Source organism: Pelophylax lessonae, assembly GCF_965119305.1.
Source record: "Pelophylax lessonae genome assembly, chromosome: 2".
In the NCBI taxonomy this organism is placed as follows: Eukaryota; Metazoa; Chordata; class Amphibia; order Anura; family Ranidae; genus Pelophylax; species Pelophylax lessonae.
This window is the reverse complement of record NC_138769.1, coordinates 42305007-42326970: the sequence shown is the minus strand read 5'-3', so window position 1 is coordinate 42326970 and position 21964 is coordinate 42305007. Positions and strand designations below refer to the sequence as shown.

The 21964-nt window shown below is 43.5% G+C and overlaps 1 protein-coding gene across 3 annotated transcripts in view; it reads left to right on the top strand.

The window, feature by feature from the left end:
• Nucleotides 1-21964, top strand: part of BCL9 (BCL9 transcription coactivator) — a gene marked incomplete at its 5' end in the record, with an annotated part of 467860 nt that overhangs the window by 177604 nt on the left and 268292 nt on the right. For all 3 annotated transcript variants that reach the window (XM_082245782.1, XM_082245780.1, XM_082245779.1), the window contains one exon: nt 1999-2095. The remainder of the gene's footprint in view (nt 1-1998; nt 2096-21964) is intronic.

Below are 21964 nucleotides of genomic sequence, written 5' to 3'. Positions count from 1 at the left end.
AGCACCCCATACTGACAGAAAAACACAGAATTGTTGACATTGTTGCAGATTTATTAAAAAAGAAAAACTGAAATATCACATGGTCCTAAGTATGCAGACCCTTTGCTGTGACACTCATATATTTAACTCAGGTGCTTTCCATTTCTTCTGATCATCCTTGAGATGGTTCTACGCCTTCATTTGAGTCCAGCTGTGTTTGATTATACTGATTGGACTTGATTAGGAAAGCCACACACCTGTCTATATAAGACCTTCCAGATCACAATGCATGTCAGAGCAAATGAGAATCATGAGGTCAAAGGAACTGCCTGAAGAGCTCAGAGACAGAATTGTGGCAAGGCACAGATCTGGCCAAGGTTACAAAAAGATTTCTGCTGCACTTAAGGTTCCTAAGAGCACAGTGGCCTCCATAATCCTCAAATGGAAGACGTTTGGGACGACCAGAACCCTTCCTAGAGCTGGCTGTCCGGCCAAACTGAGCTATCGGGGGAGAAGAGCCTTGGTGAGAGAGGTAAAGAAGAACCCAAAGATCACTGTGGCTGAGCTCCAGAGATGCAGTTAGGAGATGGGAGAAAGTTGTAGAAAGTCAACCATCACTGCAGCCCTCCACCAGTCGGGACTTTATGGCAGAGTGGCCCGACGGAAGCCTCTCCTCAGTGTAAGACACATGAAAGCCTGCATGGAGTTTGCTAAAAAAACACCTGAAGGACTCCAAGATGGTGAGAAATAAGATTCTCTGGTCTGATGAGACCAAAATAGAACTTTTTGGCCCTAATTCTAAGTGGTATGTGTGGAGAAAACCAGGCACTGCTCATCACCTGTCCAATACAGTCCCAACAGTGAAGCATGGTGGTGGCAGCATCATGCTGTGGGGGTGTTTTTCAGCTGCAGGGACAGGACGACTGGTTGCAATCGAGGGAAAGATGAATGCGGCCAAGTACAGGGATATCCTGGACAAAAACCTTCTCCAGAGTGCTCTGGACCTCAGACTGGGCCGAAGGTTTACCTTCCAACAAGACAATGACCCTAAGCACACAGCTAAAATAACGAAGGAGTGGCTTCACAACAACTCCGTGACTGTTCTTGAATGGCCCAGCCAGAGCCCTGACTTAAACCCAATTGAGCATCTCTGGAGAGACCTAAAAATGGCTGTCCACCAACGTTTACCATCCAACCTGACAGAACCGGAGAGGATCTGCAAGGAGGAATGGCAGAGGATCCCCAAATCCAGGTGTGAAAGACTTGTTGCATCTTTCCCAAAAAGACTCCTGGCTGTATTAGATCAAAAGGGGGCTTCTACTAAATACTGAGCAAAGGGTCTGAATACTTAGGACCATGTGATATTTCAGTTTTTCTTTTTTAATAAATCTGCAACAATGTCAACAATTCTGTGTTTTTCTGTCAGTATGGGGTGCTATGTGTACATTCATGAGGAAGAAGAATGAACTTAAATGATTTTAGCAAATGGCTGCAATATAACAAAGAGTGAAAAATTTAAGGGGGTCTGAATACTTTCCGTACCCACTGTATATATATGCACAAATAAGATATACATATATATATATATATGTGTGTGTGTGTGTGTAAATACATATACATATATATGTTTGTGCATAAGTCCGAAAACAGTCGACCTTACTTTGACTCTTAGCACTTTGAAGAGGTGGACTGTTTTGGGATATATATATATATATATATATATATATATATTTTTTTTTTTTTTTATTATTTTTTTTTTTTTTTTTTTAATCTTATTTATTTATTTTTTTTTTTTTTTGTATTGTTTGTCAATGTACCTTATGAGTTTTAAAGGTTTCTTTTACATTATTTTATATGATTTATGAGTTTATATGCTAAAATATTGGTAGTCTCACTCACAGCGCCGCTCAATATTATTTCCTTTATATTTTTGTATTCAGCAGTTTGGTTAGCGTGTTGGCCTTCAACAAAACAAGCCCCAATACTTGACCAATATATGTGTTCTTGGTTGTGTTGCAGGTGTCCATATGGGATGTCAATGAGCCCCAGGCTATGTGGATGTAATTGAGGATGAAATCTTTTTTGGCATATTGAAAAGATAACAGATCCGTCACTGGTAAGTTATTACACAACCAAACTTTTTTCAACGTCTGTGCTTTTTTTTCATCTTCAATGTATAACTAAAGACAAAGCTTTCTCTTTAGTTTTGGATAGAGTAGAAAGGGATTAGAATGCCTGTAATTTTGTTTTGCTGTCTGTGCCCCCATTAGAGGGAGATTCACCCTCTTTCTTTGTCCTGTTTTCCATTAACATTGAAAGTGCAAAAAAAGTAAATCACAAATTTTGGGTTGTTCCCAGAAAAGTAATACTGGGGACACCAGTTCTGATGACCTGGGGGACCCCAAGGGACTCCGTTCATTTCTAGGGATTTCCTTTCACTTCTTCTTTGGCTATGGGACAGGATGTGTTGATAAATCTCCCCCAAATGGGCACAGATGGCAAAAATTAAACCAACAGGGGTTATAACCCTCCCTTACTCTATCCAAAATGAAAAAAATACTTTAAGTTCCTACCTAACTCCATAGTTAAAATGTATCTAAAGCCAAAATTATTATTGTGGATAGAATAAGGAGTGATTAGAGCCTCTGTTATTTATTTATTTTTTGCTAAAAAGCCCAATAGTGGCCATCCACACTTACATAAATGACCAATTGATTTTCCGATCAGTCTCCCCTGATAGGAACAATTGATCGATAAATACATTTAAATAGTGTGGCGCTGAATCAATACAACATAATAGAAAATATATAGTACTTGATGTGCATAAAACTAGAATACACCAATAAAGTAATCTAAATTCATAAGGTGAAAAAAATATTAAATAAATTTCAAATTTACATTTCATTTTGAATGGCACCCCAACGCACTCTACCAGTAGTGGGCACTGTAACTGCACTGCAGGGCACCACAATGCACACAATGCGTGTTGTGGAATGCTGGGTTTTTAAGAAAATGGTTCTGGGTTTTTTTTTGGTTGTGTTTTCGGTCTATTCAAAACGAGAGGGTGGCCTTAATGAGCAGTAATACAACCCTAAAATTTAACATTAGTGCATGACACAGTAATACACTATTGGCTGTGTGGTGCATGACGGAGTTATTTATCTTGAACATCACTAATGTACCTTGAAAACCCAACTCAATGCATGCACGTTTCTCCACCCACCACAGCACACAGATAAGAATATCTGAAGAATCCAATTCTGTTGGTGGTAGGACAATGCATTGTATTCTTTATTTTCTTTCTGTTTTTTGGCTATTTTATTATTTTAAAGTTGAAGTTTTTTTTTCTTAAATACCTCTGAAGTGGGCCCCCCAACCTTCGCCACCCTTGCCCTTCAAGGGTTAAATGCCAGTTATGTCTAGGAGTAGATGAATAAGCCGTAATGACTACCTTACTCCTCACTTTGGCAGACTTCCACCATGCTGGTCAACCGGTCCTCTGAAACCTCTTCTCTTCAGCACTGTGGTTGATGGTCACACTCTGACGTCATCATTTACAATGTGGAACCAATAGTCCTGCATTGTACATGAAGATGGCAAGGGCCCACCAACAATCCGTAGTGTTGGAGAGAAGAGTGCTGGATCCTGCAAGAGTGAGGAATGAGGTAAGTATTAGAGCTTATTCTTCTAGCCCTTGAGTTAAGGAAGAGTTAACCCTTGCAGTTGGGGGCCCCCACTGCAAGAGTGGTTTTCCAGAAATCCCAGAGTTTTGGTTTAATGTGGTTAATATAATACCTGTGAATGTTTGACTCTCTCTGACAGTTTCAATAGTCTAAAGGCAATTGTTGAGACTGTGTAAAAGCAAAACTCAAGCTACATGTTCTGTGTATGGTCATGGATATACTGGGGATGATGTAGAACCTCTGTCAGGTGCTGTTGCTCTATCTATATCTATTCAGGAGACTTTCCCTCACTTCCAATGTAGTCATAGAGACAGACATCAACATCGGATACAGTCATAAATAAAACCTTTTTTTTAAGTAGAGTGGGTAGGGTTTAAAACCTATGTCAGGATTTGGGATTTACTTTAAAAGAGTAAGGAGATCTACAAAAGGTGTTAGCAATCTGGTGATGTTTTAAAGGAAACCTGTACCACAAGAAATTTAGAAACTGCCGTTGTTGATCCGAACATGCTTCTTGCCTGGCAGATAGAAAAATTCTGAACTTTTATTCTATGTACTTCATCCACTTTAGTGGAACATAGTAGAGATTGGTACAACCACTGCTGTATTTTGGCCTAGGCCAACAAGGCCCAGGCCTAGGGCAGCACTTTGCAGGGGGGCAGCAAAAAAGCCACCCCCCCACCTGAGACTCTATTGGCTACTGACTGCTAGAGCTGCCTCTCTCACCCCCCCTCTCTCTCTCTCACCCCTCTCTCTCTCTCACCCCCCTCTCTCTCTCTCACCCCCCCCCCTCTCCCACCACTCCCCTCTCTCTCTCTCTCTCTCTCTCCCACCCCTCTCTCTCACCCCCCTCTCTCTTTCTCTCTCTCTCTAACCCCCTCTCTCTCACCCCCCTCTCTCATCCCCTCTCTCTCTCTCATCTCCCTCACCCACCCCTCTCTCTCTCTCCCACCCCCCCCCCTTGTGAGATCTCAGGGGTTTATGCTGGGACTTGTAGTCCTTCAATTTTGGAAGGAGTCACATCCATTAAAAGGGAAGGAGTAGGGCAAATTTACATAGGAGGGGGGGCGCCCAATTTTAGTCGTGCCTAGGGCAGCACAAAACCAAAATACCCCGCTGGGTACAACCATCCATGTCCTGCTGGGGAGAATATATTTCACTTTCTGGCCTCTAGTAACAAAAGGAAGTAAAAGAAAATCTCTCCAAAGTGGAAGCAATACTCTTTACATTTGGCACTTCCCTGTAGGAAGATTGGATCTCTATTTCTGTTTAGGTGACAACTCGAAATTTTGGATGATTCCTCACTTTTAGTCTTGGGGACAATGGCAATAATAGAGATGAAATCACAGCAATAATAACCTGACAGTGGTTCTGAACCCACCCTTCTGTCCAAAACGAATAAAATTAGTTTTAGCTTTAGATGCCCTTTAATAGATAACGTACTTCCACTAGAAGACAGTATGTCTGTGAAGTTTCTCATTTATCCAGGTCTTTAACTAGTAGTAGTTAGTCACATTCAACTGGACTTCTTTTGTAGTGTTGAAGACTTTTCGTAGTTTCTCCAAGCCCTTTTCTAGTGAAGCCTAAGAATTTGCTTGGAGTAAGAAGTGGCTTGGAGAAGCTACAAAACATCTCCAACATTACAGATTAAGTCCAATTGAGTGTGACCAACTACTCACATTCAGCTTGACTTCTGTAATGTTGATGACTTCTTCTAGCTTTTTCAAGCCCTTCTCCAGTGAAGCCTTAGAATTGAAGAAGTTGCTTGTAGAAGCTAGGAAACATTTACAATATTACAGAACAAGTCCAATTGAATGTGACTAACTTACATTCAACTGAACTTCTGTAATGCTGAAGACTTTTCGTAGTTTCTCCAAGCCCTTCTCTAGTGAAGCCTGAGAATTGAAGAAGTGGCTTGGAGAAGCTACAAAACATCTCCAACATTACAGATTAAGTCCAATTGAATGTGACCAACTACTCACATTCAGCTTGACTTTTGTAATGTTGATGACTTCTTCTAGCTTTTTCAAGCCCTTCTCCAGTGAAGCCTAAAGCCTAGTACACACGCAACGATTATCGGCCAACCGATCGTCCGTCTTTTGTACAGAGTGGTGTTTTGTTGGTTGGAATGTGCCTAGACTGCACACGAATTTTCTCGCCCGACAAAATTCTACTTCAGAAGTGATGTCACGTGTTGGGTTGCTTTCTTTGTGTTTTTTCTTCTCTGAGCATGCCCAGACTTGCTCATTAGATTTTTCGCTGTCGAAATCTGTACTGACTGCACGAAAATCGCCCGTGTTTTGACGGCGGAGAAAAATTTTATAGCCTGTACACCAGATTTTTTTCGGCCGAAAAGTCGGAGTCGGTTGTTGGAAGCATCATATTAACAAGCCCAAAATCGGCAGATCGGTCTTCGGAAGAAAATTCCCTGCCCATTTTCAACGCATGTGTACGAGGCTTTAGAATTGAAGAAGTTGCTTGTAGAAGCTACGAAACATTTCCAATATTATAGAACAAGTCCAATTGAATGTGACTAACTTACATTCAACTGAACTTTTGTAATGCTGAAGACTTTTCGTAGTTTCTCCAAGCCCTTCTCTAGTGAAGCCTGAGAATTGAAGAAGTAGCTTGGAGAAGCTACAAAACTTCTTCAACATTACAGAACAAGTCCAATTGAATGTGACCAAGTACCAGCTAAACCAGAAGAAAGGTTAACATGAATTTTATGAAAATTTTCATTCTTTGATGTGAGATATAAGAACAGGGCTAAACAGAAGCATGTATGTTTTAGAAGTCCCACACCAAGGAGGTGCAGCCATGCATTGGATGGTGATGAACTGGTAATATATACTGAATTTTCTTTGATGGTCTGAAGGTTTGCTGACTTTGAGTAGACATAATAGTCCCTGTTGAAGAGTTGATAATGAACGGCAATGAGCAACGATGTTGAGTTTTTCTGTTTTTCTATAAATGTAAAATGAAAAAGTTTAGATCTGGTTCAGGGGTTTTGTTTTCTTACTAAGTTTCGAGTTGGTTAAGAATTTTTATGTCACTTCTCTAAACACTGGGATCATGTAGACTTTGTGCTATGATCAAATGTCCTTAAAGTGCGCTAACATAATTTAATATAACTATATACAACATCTGCCAATGTAGCTGGGTGTCTGATGTACATTCCTTGTTTTTTTCTGAGTAAATTGTGTTATGGAGCTGCTGCCTTTACCTGGAACCATTGTGAAGAACTTACCTGCAATGTTTTTATGTCATGTCTGCCTCTAAGGTCTTTTAGGACTTCAAACAAAGAGATGAATGTTGCACTCCAGGGCTGTATTTAAGGTTTTGCATTTTGAAGGACAAACCGAATCAACAAAATGGATTGCTTTGAGGCAAGGTCTATTTCAAGCATTCCTGATTGCGTTAACATATTTATCATTTTTAGTGACTTCCATGGTTCTTATATTTTTTAGTGACTCCCATGGTTCTTATACATTTTTTTGGTGACTCCCATGGTTCTTATGCTTTTTGGTCACTCCATGTTTTCTTTTTGATGACCTCCATGGGTATTATACTTTTGACTCTTGTGGGTTGTAGCGGAGAAGTAGTTTAATCCACAGGGTCTCTGCTGATAGACAGGAAAACAGGTAATAATCCAAATAGGCAGGTACAGCATGCAACAATCCAGGTAGCATTATACCATCCTTCCCTCCCAAGAACTAGACGACACGTAGGCTGGGAGTCAACCAGAACTGATCGTTTATTGAATACAACAGAGATCTACACTCTGTGAAAACCCCTCCCTCTTTGAGCCATCCCCCACACAAACACACATCCCATAATAGCTTACAAGGCAGACAGGAACAATAGAACAATGGAATGCATGTATTCACAATAACAAACCCCACCCCACTGGCATGGGTCTATGAAACACTTCTACCATTTTGTAGCCATCTGCATTACATCCCCACACATCTCCTGAGGGACACTGCTCAGAAATATGATAGTCCCAAGTGAAAGAGTTCTCACTCTCTCAACACAAACCACACTCTCAGTGTCCATTCCGCTACATGGGTCTTATAATTTTTGGGGACTCCCATGATTTTTATTATTTTGGCGACTCCCATGGTTCCTAAACTTTTCAGTGACTTCCATGGTTTTTATACTTTTTGGGGACTCTCATGATTGTTATCCTTTTCGAGAGTCCCATGGTTTTTATGCTTTTTAGTGACTCCCAAAGTTTTTAAATGTTTTGGTCACTCCCATGGTTCTTATATTTTTTAGTGCCTCCCATGGTTCTTATACATTTCTTTGGTGACTCCCATGATTTTTATCCTTTTGGTGACTCCCATGGTTTTTATCCTTTTGGAGACTCCCATGGTTTTTATCCTTTTGGTGACTCCCATGATTTTTATCCTTTTGGAGACTCCCATGGTTCTTATGCTTTTTGGTCACTCCATGTTATCTTTTTGATGACCTCCATGGGTATTATACCTTTTGATGACTCTTGTGGGTCTTATAATTTTTGAGGACTCCCATGGTTCCTAAACTTTTCAGTGACTTCCATGGTTTTAATACTTTTTGGGGACTCTCATGATTGTTAACCTTTTGGAGAGTCCTATGGTTTATATGCTTTTTAGTGACTCCCAAAGTTTTTAAATGTTTTGGTCACTCCCATGGTTCTTATACTTTTTGGTGACTCCCATGGGAATTACACTTTTAAGTGACTCAAATGGTTCCTATACTTTTTAGTGACCCCTGTGATTCTTATTCTTTTGGAGACTCCCATGGTTCTCATACTTTTTAGCGACTCACATGGTTCTAATTCTTTTGGTGACTTCCATGGTTCTTATACAATTTGGTAACTTTAGTGACATAATTGTCCTCATTTACATCCTCATTATGACTGTTATAAGGGTTCTTACTCGTCTGGTTGCTGTTGGAAGACCTTGCTTCTTAAATGCATGATGGACAAATAAGCAGTTGGGAATTGTCTAGCATTCATCCATAACTGAAGTGTCAGTTTTGGGTGGGGAGGGAGTGTTGGGCTTGTCGCTGAAGCGAAACTCAAAAAAGGCGTAGCAAAAGGCAAACTTTTTTTGGGGATTGAAGGTGACCCCTCTTAGGTTTTTTACTGTGTCCCTGCTAGACAGATTCACTTTTTCCTGTTTGTCCCGATGACCGTTGTCATCAAGAAAGAAAGTAATGGAGAATCCACAGTTTTAAAGTTGAACAGGAACATTTTAGAGTTTATCTTTCAATGGGGATGCCTGTTTCAGTGCCAACTAAGGAGCAAGGTTGCCAACTGTCTGTAAATTCACAGACATTTTGTAAAATCAGTAATTTTTACATCTGTCCTTGAATATCCATTACCGTTACGTTACTGACAGTTGGCAACTCTGCTAAGGAGGGATTTATCCTCACTTTCTGCTTTATCTCCCAGAGATTGGTAAATCTTCTCAGAGAGAGGCAAAAAAAGTGACAGTTGTTTACAAAAATTTCTAGTCTATCAAAAAAACCTAATGCATTAACACATTAGGCTTGCTTGTAATTATTTTCTTTGATTCAATATGCTTGCCCCAGCACTTGAAGTTTCCTCTGTTTGCAATAACGTTTTCTCAAATCTGATTATTTCTTTGGGTGAGCTGCCTACTCTAGTTGTCTGCAGAGTGTTTCCATGCTCACGCACATTACCTCATTGTAAGATTACTTTTGAATGGCCACCAATCGTCACATCATCACTGTGCTGTACATAGCAGAGCTGTGGGAGGGACCCAGCTGGCCCCACGTACTACAAGCTGCCTGAAGTAAACTACAGCAGTGGGCGGAGACCAGACCAGTCATCCTGCACAAGCAGTGACTGCAGCTGTGACGGGTCTTTATTAGAGGAAGCTCCTGCACAGAGGCAAATTTTTTGGCTGGATTACTGCACAGATCCTGAAGAAATGCCTAAAGCACTCCAAATTCAAGTAAGGATATTGAAGTATAAGGAGCAGGTAACCAGCATATTTTTTTAGCAAAGACTCTGGAGAATAAAATGTTGGTCATTGCAATATTTTTTGTCATGCGGTATTTGCGCAGCGGTCTTTAAAACGCCATTTTTTTAGAAAAATTTAGAAAAATCACATTTCACTGCATTTAAAAAATACTAAACAGTAAAGTTAGCTCGTTTTTTTTTGTATATTGTAAAAGATGATGTCACGCCGAGTAAATAGATACCCAACATGTTATGGTTTAAAATTGCGCACACCCGTGGGATGGCGACAAACTACGGTCAATAGAGATCTCAATAGGCGACGCTTTACATTTATTTAACGGTTACCAGTTTAGAGTTAGAGTGTAGCTCTTTTTTTTTAAATTATTGCTCACGCTCTGGCGATCGTGGCGATACCTCACATGTGTGGTTTGAACAGCGATTTAATTCGCGGCTTGTCTTCAGTATACGTTTTTTTTTGTGCGCGAGCTAACGGTGACGGGGGCGGCTAAAATTTTTATTTTTTTTTCCTATGTATTTTATTTTTTTTTTTAACTTTATTACAGGTTTAAAAAAAAAAAAATCTGATCACTTTTATTGCTGTCACAAGCAATTTAAACATCCCTTGTGACAGCAATATGCAGTGACAGGTACTCTTTATGGAGGGATCGAGGGTCTAAAAGACCCTAGACCCCTCCACTACACTTCCATGTATGCAAAACGCCGAAAACGGCGTTTTTGCATACAGCCGTTTTTTAAATTTGCCACCTTTTGCAGCACAGTAACCCGGAAGTGACGTCATGGACGCCGCCTCCGGGTTACGTCATCGGAGACCCGATCGAAGCCTATTCCGGCTTTGATCGGGACTCCATTTAGCCAGCAGACGTGCCGGCTGGGTGCTCGGGGCTCTAGAGGCATCATCCCGGTATACTACCGCAAAGTTTGCCGACGTAGTCCTATGTCACTTTGCAGTAACTGGTTAAATGTTTATCTTTTTATGTGTGACAGGCAGTGGTGAATTTTGGTTTTGTGTTGCCCTAGGCAAGACTTAAAATCGGGCACCCCCCAGTCTTAATTTGTCCCACCCCAGCTGCGGTATAACGTTCCTGCCTCAGGGTCTGATTGGGAAGCTGCAGCTATTTGAAGTGAACAGCTTCCTCATCAGACTCTGAGACATGATTCCTCCAAGGGCCATATATAGAATTACTGCCCATGATCTGATGTTCGCGGCGATACCTTACATGTGTGACAGAGGCACTTTAAATTTTTTTAATTATTCATTTGTAAAATTTTCACACTATTGCTTTAATGTTTTTTAAATCACTTTTATTGCTGTCACAAGGAATGTAAACATCCTTGTAACAGTAATAGGCAGTGACAGGTACTCTTTATGGAAAGATCTGGGGTCTATAAGACCCCAAATCCCTCCTCAGCACTTAACCACTTACCGACCGTCCACCGTCGATTTAAGTTGGTACTTTGACACTAAATACCGGGGTTATGGCAGCAGATAGCGGCCTTAACCTTGGTATTTTTAAAAACGGCGGGCAATTCAGATAAGGGTGGTCTAAGCGGCGGACCCGCCGGCAGTGGGGAAAATGATCCGGTCCCGGATCCTCTGAGACAGGAAGTCGAGTGAGGGCAAGATGGCCCTCACTGGACTCTATGGTCTTGGAGGACCGGAGCGACGGCAAACGTTGTTGCCTAGCAACCGGTTTAAAGGGCCAATTTTTTTCAAAGTTTTTTCTTTTTTTTTTCTTTTTTAGTGAAGTTGTGAGGTCTGAGGTCTTTTTGACCCTAGATCTCACAATAAAGAGGACCTGTCATGCCTATTTCTATTACAAGGGATGCTTACATTCCTTGTAATAGGAATAAAAATGATCACATTTTTTTTTTTTTTAAACGGTGTAAAAATAAAACATAATAAAAAAATAAATGAGACAAAAAAAAAAATGAAAGTGCTCTGTCCCCGTTAGCTCGCGTGCAGAAGCAAATGCATAGGGAAGTCCCACCCACATATGTAAATGGTGTTCACACCACACATGTGAGGTATTGCAGCAATCGTTAGAGCGAAAGCAATAATTTGAGCGCTAGACCTCCTCTGTAACTCTTAGCTGGTAACCTGTAGAAATGTTTAAAATGTTGCCTATGGGATTTTTAAGCACCAAAGTTTGTCGCCATTCCGCGACCGTGTACAATTTTGAAGCATGACATGTTTGGTATCTGTTTACTCGGCGTAACATTATCTTTCACATTATGGAAAAATTGGGCTAACTTTACTGTTTTCTTAGTTTTTTATTCAAAAAAGTGATTTTTTTTTTCAAAGAAATTGCGTTTGGAAGACCGCTGTGCAAATACTGTGTGATAAAAAATATTGCAACGATCTCCATTTTATTCTCTAGGGTCTCTGCTCAAAAAAAAAAATAAAAAAAAAAAAATATATATATATATATATATATATATATATAATATTTGGGGGTTCTAAGTAGTTTTCTAGCAAAAAAACACCAAGGGGTTGATTTACTAAAACCTGGAGAATGCAAAATCTGGTGCAGCGGTGCTGCTAGCCAATCAGCTTCTAACTTTTGCTTGTTCAGTTAAGCTTTGACAATAAATCCTGGAAGCTGATTGGTTTCTATGCAGAGCTTCACCAGATTTTGCACACTCCAGTTTTAGTAAATCAACCCCCAAGTGTCAAAAATTGGCCTGGTCTTAAAGTGGTTAAAAGCATTCAAAACACCAAGATCTGCGTTTTTAAAACTGGCGTTGATGGTTCACTCATGTCATGTCATCTCTTCCGGTTTAATGTTACGAACAGCCAATCAAAGTCGATCATGGATTTGCTTGGCTGTCCAGCCAGCCGGCGGATGTGCTGGCTGGTTGCTCGGGTCTCCCCGTGGGACTGAAGAGTCAAGAGAGTCCTGGAAGCTAGCGGGAAAGAGGATGGGGGGATGTCCCCTCTTGCTGCTTGTAATAGCAATCAAGGGGCTGGTAAGCTGCTCCACTTGCTATTACTAGAGAACCAACCGCCGGCTCTAAAAAACAATACTGGGGTGATGGCTGCAGCTGCATATAATTCCAGTACAACAACCAAAAGCCATCTCTGCCCTTCTGCCTTTAAAAATGCTAGCTGCCTGGCTGTCATACCAATCCAAAAGCTTCAACATGTTCTGAACCACTGAAAGCACTGACTTAAATCTAACTTCACTTCTTGCTAGCACTGAAACCCGAGACAGCCTGTAAGCTGGCATTCTCAGGAGCAGGTCGGCAGTGGAAGCCCTCGTACTTCTCTCAGTGTAGATCTCCTTTAAGAAGATCAGACCAGGCCGATGGATGCATAATGATCGCATTATTAGCCGAATGTAAGGCAGAACTGAGAAATGTGGCTGAAATTTAATCCATCTGTGCAAGACACCAATTTTCAGGATTCACCTCACCTGACCCCTGTGTGCAATGTACACGGAACAAGCTGTTGTTTCACACACAATTAGACCTGGCCAGAAAAATGACTCAAGATCAAATTTTTTCGAACTGCTTGGGGTGCTGTTTTTTATTTATTTTTTGTTCTTGCAGGGAATAATGGCAATTAATGTCACGGCAAAAAATAAATGTATTTCTGGAGCTGTGTAGGTGGAGGCCGCAGCTTCACTATAGTCGATTTCTGGGCAATTAAAGAACTCTGAGCAGTACCTGTTGTATCTACAGTGGCAGCATAGCATGATGGACCCTTGCAATGGAGCCCCCTGCACTGCATAGGTAATTGCTTGTTTAGTCTAGGGGGTGCAGGGATAAAGTATATTAAAACCCCATCCCTTGGTCTGCAGTTTCCAGCATTGTCCCCAATCTCCGGGCTGTGGACGGGCCCTCTGGGTCATCACACACAGTGTAGGGCTACTGACCCAAGTAAGACTAGCAGAGGCAGCTATAAGGTAGGTATTACACCCTATCTCTGCACCATTAAACGAGTATTTAACCCTTGCAGTGCGATGGGGTGTCCCCTGCAACCAACTTTAAATACCATCTCTGGGCAATGCTAAACACCTTCCAAACCCCCACACCCTGCACCCATTCACCAGTTGTTAACTCCCCCAGGGCCCCTTTGAGAAAGGTAATGTCTGAGGCATTTCTTCCGTACTGCCTCATATACAAAGTATGTGTTTGGTTGATGGGAAGGAGTTAATATATATATATATATATATATATATATATATATATATATATATATATATCCCGGTGACTGTCTAGTGTTCGGGAGCTTGCACTGGGTACTAGCAATTGTGCATTGGCGCAAGGTAACCAGATGTCAAAGACTTGCCTCATGGTCTTCAGCTGTGGGCCCTTAGACTGCTCAGAAACCTTCCTCATGGTCCCCAGCTGTGGGGCATAAGACTGTGCAATACCCTATATTACCTAAGGAGAAGATTGTCCTCTCTTTGCTAAATACTACTCGTTTTGGAGTATCCCATTCCCTAACTCCTCTTCCGTTAATGGTACTTCAAGCAATAAATGCTAAAAAAAAGGCAGGCCCTAGACTGTTTTATAGGTCTAATGCCATGCATTTTGCTGGTACAGATCAGATTCCTGGAGTCCCGCTGCAGCTGACTGATCTCCTCTTCCTAATGTCAACTCTCCGCTCTAGTCTTGCTGATTCTGAGAGGACCCCATGATTAGGCAGCCAATAGGAAGTGTCCAGGTTGGCTCCATTGGACAGCCAATAGAATTGCCCTAGTCACCCAAACACAAAGTAGCTGACCGGTCACCTCTTCCAAATGTCTACTCTCCACTCTAGTCTTGAGGATCCTAAGAGGACCCCATCATTAGGCAGCCAATAGGAAGTGTCCAGGTTGGCTCTGAGGAAGTTAGCAATGATTGGCTAACGAAACACGTCAGCTTGGCGTCATCACGCATGTGACGTCTTTCCACAGGATGGCAGCTATGGACATGTGCAGTTGATCTGGTGAACGCCGAGTTCGGCACAGACACTTGGATAGTCGGATGCCAGTGCAATGTGGGTGACTCTGCACCCAGAGGGACGCCATACTGTGAAGGGGCGTTGCGGTAGTGAGATATCCAACTATTCTATACCCCTCCACATCCAGACTGTTTACCCCCAACTGCTGTTACCAGATTATCCCCAGGATACATGCACATGGGCTCCTATCCCAACAATCCACCAGCATACATCTACTGACTTGCAGTTGCATCCATGCATTTTATATCCGCATTATGTGATTTTTGTTGGAGCGCACATCTATGAAACGATAATAACCGTCCTTATATCAGAGTCCTTTTACATCAGAGCTCCCTTACATTAGTGTCCCCATTAGAGTCCTTCCCACATCAGGGTCCCCATCAGAGGACCTCCCTTACATCATGGTTCCCATCAGAGTCCCTCTTACATCAGGGACCTCATCAGATACCTCCTTTACTCTGGATCCCCATCAGATTCTCTCTTACATCAGGGTCCCCATCAGAGCACCTTTGCATTTGGGTCCATATTAGAGTCCCGTTTACATCAGGGTCCCCATCAGAATCCCCCTTAACATCAGGGTCCCTCTTACACCGGAGTCTCCCCTTATATCAGGGTCGCCATCAGAGTCCCACTACATCAGTGTCTTCCTTTACACCAGTGTCCCTATCAGAGCTCCCCTTACATCAGGGTCTCCATCAGAGTCCCTTTTACATCAGGCTCCTCATTAGAGCCCTCCTCACATCAGGGTCCCCATCAGAGTTCCTTTTACATCAGGCTCCTCATCAGAGCCCTCCTCACATCAGGGTCCCCATCAGACTCCCTCTTACATCAGGCTCCTCATCAGAGTCCCCCTTTACATCAGGGTCCCCATCAGAGTCCCTTTTATATCAGGCTCCTTATCAGAGCCCCCCTCACACCAGGGTCCCCAGCAGAGTCCCACTTACATCAGGGACCTCATCAGAAACCTCCTTTACATCAGGGACCCCACGAGAGTCCCCCTTTACATCAGGCTTCCCAAAGGAGTCACTATTACATCAGAGAGTTTGTCCTGATCAAAAGACCACTGTGAATGGCCAGCTCCCGATCATTAGTACGGACAGAGAGCTGTCTATGACAGCTCGGTCTCTGTTTTGGGAACATGTATCAGCACAGAAAGCTCTGCCACCCATGGATGCATATGTGCAGTGTGCGGGCGTTAAAGGCCACCCTCTTTACTGCCGCAAAGATGCATTATGTAGGCAGCGAGAGGTTAATCCCCTGAACCATTGCCAGTCGCGTCATTTAGCCCGGGTTGGAGCTGCACCGTGCCTCTTACCCTACATCTACAATTCCTGTAAAATGGGGAAGCAGCACATACTGTACACATAGGCACCTTTCATCTCGCTCATCTGACCTGTTATGTTACCTTTATAGTTTTGCACGGCTGACAGGTTTATTTAAAGGTAACCTTTCCCAAGAGAAATATGACCCTTGGTGACATTCTTCTAAAAAAATGTGCCTTGGTTTCAGTACTTTCTGAGTCACAGACCTAGAAGAAGGCTGCAGATCAGGGAAGTTAGATAGAAGTCAGGACTCCTCCTTTGGGTTGCTGACTCAATCCATTGAAGCCAGAGGACCGGCATGGCTTCCAGGGAACTGCTATCTGCAGGATAAGGCAGCAGTGGCCTCCTTGAAGGTTTTCTTAAGGGATTGTTTACAATTACATTGCTCTCCGAGGAGCCGTCTGCGATGGATCACTTTTCAGAATGCGTTTGACAGCGGCTGGGATGCATTATGTCATCCCCACCGCCTGTTTTTAACCCCTAAAAGCCCACACCACTATGCAGGGTGGTAGCGGTGGGTCACGTTCGGTAGGGTGGTATTTTTAGGGGGTATAATATTTCGCGCTGCGCCATGTAGGTACATTGCCTTAGCAATTTGCAGTGCCATTTATGATGAATAGCGCAGGGATGCATGGTACATGTGTTACCGCATGTAACAGGTGCGTTACTAGAACGCCTTACTGTAAATGGGACCTAAAAGTTTAGATTTCCACATACTGCTGTCCCTGTGATAATGGGCATTTACGGGCAGGAGAAAAGTGCCCTGTTTTTACGGGCTGTCCGTAAATCTACGGGCGGATGGCAACACTGATGGACAATGGCACAAATAAAATGGAGGGGAAACAGTCTGCCATAAAATTTTGGCAAAGGGTCTACACCAGGAAGCAATGGCCCCTGCCCCCATCTATAACTGGCCTTCACAGCAAGGAGCACATGGAAGGGCAAACACATGACAGACAAAACCAGAGAAAATTCCCAGCTCAACTCACCAACCAGTCTGCTTACCAACCAAATTAACCACTTAAGCCCCGGAGGATTTGGCTGCTCAAAGACCAGGGCCTATTTTGCGATTCGGCACTGCGTGATTTTAACGGAAAATTGCGCGGTCGTGCGGCGCTGTACCCAAATGAAATTGACGTCCTTTTTTCCCCACAAACAGAGCTTTCTTTTGGGGGTATTTGATCACCTGTGCGATTTTTACTTTTTGCGCTATAACCAAAAAAATAGCAACAATTTTGAAAAAATAACAATATTTTTCACATTTTTTTATATGAAATTCCCCAAAAAAATGTAAAAATCAAAATTTTTTAACATTTTAGGCCAATTTGTTTTATGCTACATATTTTTGGTAAAAAAAAAAATCACAATAAGCGTATTTTGATTGGTTTGCGCAAAAGTTATCGTGTTTACTAACTACGGGAAAGATTTATGTCATTTTTATCGTCTTTTTTTTAAACTAGTAATGGCGGCGATCTGCGATTTTTTTTGCGGGACTGTAACATTGCGGCGGACAGATCAGACCCTAGACTGACATTTTTGACACTTTTGGGGGTACCAGTGACATTACTACAGTAATCGGTGCTATACATATGCACTGTTACTGTAAAAATGACACTGGCAGGGAAGGGGTTAACTTTATTGGTGATCAGTGGGTTAAATGTGATTCTAACTGTGGGGGGCGTGGCTTGTGATGTAACCACAGAGACATAGGATCCTACATAGAAGGATCGTATAGTCTCTGCAGTTACACCAGGGAGAATGACAGGCGGCTGTGTTTACATCAGCCGCCTGCTTTCTCCCTCTCCAGCGGGAGATCGCGAGTGGCCGACATCGGAGCCGCCGGTCACTCGCACGGGGATGTCAGGGAATGAGCGGGGGCGGGAGCGCACCTCAGGCGGCGCGCGCTCGCCCCCTAGAGGCTCATGGGCGAGCGACGTACCAATACGTCACTTTGGCCAGGAAGGACTGACTGCCGCAGTATACAGTTGTGCGGCGGTTGGCAAGTGGTTAACCTATCCAACAGTATGCATTAAAAACGGAGTTTAGTTAGCACACATTTGCAAATGCATGCGTAAGCTGCAAGTCCCCACTTACATCAGAGTTTTCATCGGAGTCCCCCCTAATTCAGGGTGTCCATCAGAGTTGTTCCCCTTGTTCCCTTTACATTCCCCTTACATTAGGGTCCTCAACAGAGTCCCCCCTTACATCAGTGTCCTCATAAGAGTCCCCCTTAAATCAAAATCCTCATCATAGTTGTCCCCCCTTACATCAGTGTTCCCATAAGTGCCCCCCTTAAATCAAGGTTCCTATCACAGTTGTCCACCTTACATCAGGGTCCCCCCTTACATCAGTGGCCCCATAAGAGCCTCCCTTTAAATCAAGCTCCCCATCAGAGTCCCCTCTTACATGAAGGTTCCCATCAGAATCTCCTCAACATCAGGGTCCCCATCAGAGTTGTCCCCCTTACATCAGGATCCCCACCAGAGTTCCTCTTACATTAGTGTCCCTATAAGAGCCCCCCGTAAATCAAGGTTCCCATGAGAGTTGTCTACTTTACATCAGGGTCCCTCTTACAGCAGTGGCCCCATAAGAGCCCCCTTAAATAAGGGTCCCCATCAGAGCTTGCTCCCTTACTTTAGGTTTACCATCAGAGTTGTCCCCCCTTACATCAGGGTTCCCATCAGAGATGTCCCACTTACATCAGGGTCCCATTAGAGTTTTCTCCCTTACATCAGGGTCCACATTAGAGTTGGCCCCCTTACATCAGGGTCCCCATTAGAGTTGGCCCCCTTAAATCAGGGTTCCCATCAGAGTTTTCCCACTTACATCAGGGTCCCCATCAGAGTCCTCCCCTTACATGAGGGTTCCCTTTTAGAGTTTTCCAGCTTACATCAGGGTCCCCATCAGAGTCCCCTCTTACATGAAGGTTCCCATCAGAGTCTCCTCTTACATCAGGGTCCCCATCAGAGTAGTCCCCCTTACATCAGGATACCCATCAGAGTTCCTCTTACAGCAGTGGCCCCATACGAGCCCCCCTTAAATAAGGGTCCCCATCAGAGTTGGCCCCCTTATATTAGGGTCCCCATCAGAGTTGTCCCCCCTTACATCAGGGTTCCCATCAGAGTTGTCCCCCTTACATCAGGGTCCCCATTAGAGTTGTCTCCCTTACATCAGGGTCCCCATTAGAGTTAGCCCCCTTACATCAGGGTCCCCATCAGAATTGTCCCACTTACATCAGGTTCCCCATCAAAATTCTCCCCCTAAATCAGGGTCTTCCTTTACATGGGGGGGGGGGGGGTTTAAAGCAGAGAGCAGCATAGGCAGCCTCTGCTGACCTTAACCCTCAATCTGTGCACCATGAAGATACACCACTGGCCATAGCTGCAGGCCAGATTGAATTTTGAATTGGGCTGGATGTGGCCCTCGGACCATACTTTGCAGACCCCTGATCTACACCCTCACTAATCTAAGCTTTCATTTTATTTTATTTTTTATTAAAATGTATTTTTGAAAAGGAATCAAAAACAGATTTTTAATTTTTTTTTTTTTATATCTGTCACCTTTTTTTTCTTAAAAGCGCCACATGGAATAAGAGGAGACAGACGGCGTGTAGTGTGGCCTGCAGACACAGATAAAAAAAAAAAATAAATAGAAAAGGAATCGTTTAGCAGGAGCAGTCATCTCACGCGTTTCGGCATCCATGAAAATAATGGTGATTGGGGGGGGGGGGGGGGGGAGGTTATAAAGCACTTCTGATATCACAAAGCAGCATTTGCATCTGAGTAGCCAGAAGTCGGGTGTTGAACAAAGGCAGAAGAGGAGATGGGAAATTGCAGAGTAAGAAGTGGCTGTGCTGGATGCCAGACATTCCTGGCCTGCTGATGTCAGATTGTGCATATTTCCCAGCCTGTGGTCAGAACAGGGTGTTTCAGGCACTCACGTACGTTTAGAGGATCCTGAAGACGAATAGAAAGGTTCTCTGGGTGAATTTATTATTTTATAATGGTACAGCGCTGGCAGAAGGGGCTTACGTGTCAACGTTTCCATTACCAGTCCAAGAAAAACAAGGGGGGTATTCGTTATTTGAAGGGAACTTAGCATAGATATAAATATAAACTGGCATTTGCTGAAGCATTTATCAAAATTAAAAAAATATTTTGTTTTTCTTTTTTTCTTTTAGAAAAATCAACCATTTTTTCACCCTTTTATGCATCTTGGTGCTGCTAATCTCCTGCTAATCTCCTTCAATTACTTCCTATCTACATGCAGATGCTCCAGCACCATCTGCAAACCTATTTTTTGGGGTAGGCTATCCCTGCCTAAAGCAGGACTAAACTGTATCTGAGCACCACAAAAAAAGAAAAAATGCTACTTAACCACTTAAGCCCCGGAAGATTTTCCCCCTTCCTGACCAGGGCCTATTTTGCGATTCGGCACTGCGTGACTTTAACGGACAATTGCGCGGTCGTGCGACGCTGTACCTAAACGAATTTGACGTCCTTTTTTTCCCACAAACAGAGCTTTCTTTTGGTGGTATTTGATCACCTGTGCGATTTTTACTTTTTGCGCTATAAACAAAAAAAAAGTGAAAATTTTTAAAAAAATAACAATATTTTTCACATTTTGTTATATGAAATCCCCCCCCCCCAAAAAATGTAAAAATCTAAATTTTTTAAAATCTTTGGCCAATTTGTTTTCTGCTACATATGTTTGGTAAAAAAAAAAATCACAATAAGCGTATTTTGATTGGTTTGCGCCAAAGTTATTGCGTTTACTAACAAAGGGAAAGATTTTTGTCATTTTTGTTGTTTTTTTTTAATGCGTAATGGCGGCGATCTGCGATTTTTTTTTTGCGGGACTGCGACATTGCGGCGGACAGATCAGACCCTTGACTGAAATTTTTGACACTTTTGGGGGTACCAGTGACGTTACTACAGTAATCAGTGCTATAAATATGCACTGTTACTGTAAAAATTACAATGGGGGGGAAGGAGTTAACTTTATTGGAGAGGGAGGGGTTAATGTATGCCTGGTGCTTACTGACGTGTGTGGGGGGAGGTGACTGAGTGTCACAGGGACAGATCGCATGTTTAGCTATGCTGAACCCTGCAATCTGTCACTGTCTGTCACTTAGGAGAGCCACCCGCTCTGTTTACACAAGCGGGCGGATCTCCAGACTCGATTCCCCGACGATCGGGGAAGAGCGGCAGCGATCGCCGCCGCTCCTCCCATGGCCCGACTCCCGCTGTGACTGAATACAGCGGGAGCGAGGCTCCGGCGGCGCGCGCGCGCCGCCCACAAGGGGAGGAGTCCAGCGACGTAGGTCTACGTTACTGGATGGGAACGAGCCACTTTGCCGCAGCACGGTCAATGTGACCGGTCGGCAAGTGGTTAAAATGGTTGTAAAGGCACAATGTTTTTTACCTTCATGCACTGATGCAGCAGCTCAACAGCCCCCCCCCCCCAGCCCACACTAATACTTTTCTTACTTTTCTTAGCCCCCTCTCGATCCAGCGATGTCCACGGGAGCCTTGACTCTCTGGGGACTCGCACTCCTAATTGGCTTATGGCAGCAGCGGGAGCCATTGGCTCTCAATCACAGCCAGTGAGCTAATCAGGAGTTGGAGGGGGCAGTGTAGAGCCCCAGGTTGGGAGCGCGCCTGCTTGGGTGCCCCAAGAGAAAGCTGCTTGCTGTGGGGGCCAGGGGCTGACTGGCAACTTTTGGCCCAGGGGGCAAGTACAAACCAGAGACCCATGGTGCAGCCCCCCTCCCACTCCCCCTCTTCCTGGCCTCCTCCTGACCCTCATTCCAAGCTGATGTTCCGCTCCAGGTACTCTCTACTGGTCGAATACAGGTTCCCCACCTGGCCAGCTTGAGGCAGTTGGGGGGAGCTGGGACAGCCCAGTCAGGGCTGGCTGGGGGAGGAGCGTCTCCAGTGGGGCATGGAACTAACCTCTGCTCAGGTTTACATCATCCATGCTGAGGGGAGGTCTGCGCTTCTTCCTTGTCTTCATCCTGCACTTATTAGGTCAGCGGTGG